This window comes from Rhincodon typus, chromosome 20 (assembly GCF_021869965.1).
Source record: "Rhincodon typus isolate 14 chromosome 20, sRhiTyp1.1, whole genome shotgun sequence".
NCBI lineage: Eukaryota > Metazoa > Chordata > Chondrichthyes > Orectolobiformes > Rhincodontidae > Rhincodon > Rhincodon typus.
Window position 1 is genome coordinate 11,983,547 of NC_063351.1, and position 3,850 is coordinate 11,987,396.

General features: G+C 41.2%; 1 protein-coding gene across 1 annotated transcript in view; it reads left to right on the forward strand.

The window, feature by feature from the left end:
• The window catches only part of ptenb (phosphatase and tensin homolog B), a 54,390-nt gene that overhangs the window by 10,864 nt on the left and 39,676 nt on the right, over nucleotides 1–3,850 (forward strand). The window lies entirely within an intron of this gene.

Sequence of the window (3,850 nt, forward strand, 5' to 3'; positions counted from 1 at the left end):
CGTGGAGAGAACATCATTTATGAAGCATCTAAAGATGTTGGGGTCTAGGATACTCACCTGAGGAATTCCTGCAGAGATGTGTTGGAGCCGAAATGAGTGGCCTCTAACAACCAGAACCATCTCCCTACTTGCCCTGTGTGCTGACAGTCTTGCCCTTATACCCACTGTTTACGGTTTTGCTGGGCCCCTTGGTGACGCGCTTGGTTGAGTACGGCCCTGATGTCAAGGGCTGTCACTCTCATTTTACCTCTGGAATTCAGCTCTTTTTTGTCCATGTTTGAATCAAGGTCAGGAGCTTAAGTGGCTCTGGTGGAACCCAAACTGGGCATCAACGAGCTGGTTATTGTGGAGCAGGTGGTGCTTGATAATATTGTTAATGGCACCTCTGTCACTTTACTGGTGACCGAGAATAGACAGATGATGCAGTAATTGGCTGGGTTTTGGAGAGAGGGAAACAGGAGAGAAGGGTGATAAGGCTTGGAGGAGAGTGAAAAAATGCAGTCTCAAAAGTGGAACTGGAGTAAGTTCATAATACACCTCACAGGGTGGTAGATGAGGACAGAGATTTTGAATTTGTGTTTTTTTTGCAGTTTATAGAACCAGTTAGAGTTGACATTTGAGAGGATGAGAGTTTTACGCATAATGATCGAATAGGGACTGTTGAAGTTCTTTGAGCAGAAATTTAGAACGTGCAGCTTGGAGGTGATGAAAGTGTGGCTGATATTTTTCATTAGCAGTAGAAGTGAGATAAGATATCTAAACACTCTTTTTCAATCAATACTTCAGAGATCAGCTGTTCCAAACCATAGTCATCCACTTTTGGGTATTTATCGTTCAGCCCATTATTCAAATTGGTGACTAGATCAAAAGCAAATGTCATCTTCATAAAATATTTCCAGCAACTTAATAGGGCAAAAAAATTGAAGGTGCAGGAAAATGTTTAACTAAGAAGTCACACCTCAAAATGCTCTGTTCTAACAAATTTAAACTAGTTACCTTCATAGCCTAACAAGTTTTCTTTAATTGCTATTAATTTTTATCATTCACCCAGAGCAATACCATGGAAGATTTATTGTTTTCAGTCTTCTGAATTTATTTCCAGTGTAGAAAATATTCAGAATAATACTTGGTGCAAAAGCAGCTGTAATTATAGTTACTGCACTCCGATATTCACACTTCATCTGTGTAAAAGTGCATTAGAAGCAAAATTATACATGAATATTTTATAATTCTTTCCATTTCACAGTAGTTACATATATAAAGCTGAATTTGCTCCTTGTTTTTGTTTGCCCATTTGTAAACCTTGAGTTTAACTAATGTCTCAAGTTGACTGATATTACTTCAAATTGTGCAGTTGATTAGAGTGAGAACATAGCATTACAGGGCATATTACAGTTAGTGTTTAACATTTTCTTCAAGAGTTTTTGATTAACTGGCTAAGTAGCCATAGAGATCTGATGATGTAAGAGTAAAGATTTGGGGATGAGGGAATGAATATTGTGCCTTGTTGCATACATTCTTTTCCACTGCAGCAGATTAGTTCCAGAAAGACTACCATTGTACAATGTAGCCTTGTTTTTCAGCTGTTAATAACTTATTCTTAAGATACTTTGAGGAATGGTATTTGATTGTCAGTAACAGCTGATTTAAGTACCACTGTTTTGTGTGCAGGGTTCTGCACTTTGGATTGATAAAGTTAGTTGTGATAAATAAATAAATTCTTTATCTTGAATTGTAATACTTCAGATATTTAAATGACACCCTTAATAAAATCGATGGTTTTAAATTTAATGGATCAAGGATCTCGGCCAAGGCCAATAAATCAAATTTCTTATTTTTGTGCTAGATAAATTTATAATATCTAGAGGTTGAGTTGGGAACATGACAGGGAGCAATCAGAAGTAAAAACAGAAAATGCTGGAAATGCTCAGTAGGTCAGGCAACATCTGGAAAGAGAAACAAGATTTAATGTTTTAGGTTGTGAATTCTCACCAGAACTGGGAAAAGTCAGAACCATAATAGATTTTAAGCAAGTGAAAGCAGATGGGGTGGAAAGACAACCAGAGAGTCTCTTGACAGTTTGAATCTCTCCTGTATTCCAATGTTCAAAGAATTGTTGGTACAAGGCTTTTAGCTTTGATGGGACAAGGAAAGAAACAAAAGCTGTATCTGAAGAATTTGTCGAGAACAAAATGATGAAAGCTGCCTTTTAAAAACAAAATGAAGGAAAACAATGGGAGAACTTAATCTTGTAAAGAATAAAGAAACAAAGTGAGGCCTGAGATTACAGTCTGAAATTGTTGCACCCATTGAGTCCAAAAGACTGAATTATCTAATTGAAATTTGAGGTGCTGTTCCTCGAGCTGGTGTTGATATTCATTTGAACACTGCAGGGGGCCATGGACAGGGAGGGAGATGCCATGAGAAATACCTTAGACTTTTTGTCATTCGCTCCCTTTCCTTTCCATGGTTCTTTTCCATGCAAGTGCAGCAGAAACAACACCTACTTTGTAACTCTTTTCTCCTTATCATTCAAGGCCCCAAACTCTACTTCCAGATGAAATTACGATATCCATGTACTTTGTTCAATTCAGTATCTGACATTTGCTGCTCACAATATGGCGAGGTTTACTTTGGATGACTCCTTTTAGGGACACTACTATTCCGTTTTACTTGCAGAAGCCAAGCTTCCAGTAATTCTCCCATCTTTTCGTCATGCTGAACCCTCTGAAGTTGGCTACTACCTTTGCCACTCCATCGTCAACTCATGTCATTCAAGTTCTTCTGTCTTCCAGCTGATAAGAGACCTTTCCTTTGTTCTTTCTTCCATCCTCGCCCTTTTCCCTTGCTTAAAACCTTATACATTTCTTAACTTGACCAGTTCTGATGAGAGGTCACCATCAGTTGTGGTTATTCATGATGATCTTGGGCCTAGAATATCATTGAAGGATTTTACCAGGGTAACATTCTAGGCACAAATATCCTCCATCTGAATTATCAATGATCTTTCCTTCAATATACGGTCAGAAATGGGCATGCGCACTGGCGATTGTAGTTTTCAGTCCTATTTGTGACTGCTCAGGTGAAGAAGCAGCTTTTGTCTGTATACAGAAAGATTTCCTCAACATTCAGAGATATTCAGAGACAGAGCCCTTCCTCCCAATTCCTCTGCCTCTGCCGCGTCTGCTCCCAAGATGGGGTGTTCCACTCCTGAACATCCCAGATGTCCTCTTATTTCAAGGACTGCAACTTCCCCCTTCGGTGGTCGAAAATGCTGTCGACCACATCTCTTGTGTTACCTGCATCTCTGCCCTCACGTCCCCTTCCCCCAACAAAAACAAAGACAGAATCCTCCTTGTCTTCACATATCATCCCACTAACCTCCGTATCCAACGTCTCATTCTCCGCCACTTCCACCACTTACAATCCGACCCCACAACCAAAGATCTATTTCCCTCCCCTCCCCATCTGCCTTTTGTAGGGACCACTGTCTTCCTGACTCCCTCATCTGCTCCACACTCCCCACTAGCCCACCATCCCCGGCACCTTTCCCTGCAACCGCAGGAAGTGCTACATCTGCCCCTTGCCCCTAGCACCCACACCCCCAAAATTCAAGGCACCAAACAAACTTTCCAAAGCAGACAGAGGTTCACCTGCACGTCTGTCAATGTGGTCTACTGCATCCACTTCTCCCGACGTGGCCGCCTCTACATCGGTAAGACCAGGCGAAGGCTTGGAGATCGCTTTGTAGAACACCTGCGCTCTGTTCGCGACAAACAACACCACCTTCTGATCGTGAACCATTTCAACTCCCCCTCCCCCTCTCCCTCTCCCCCTCTCCCTCTCCCCC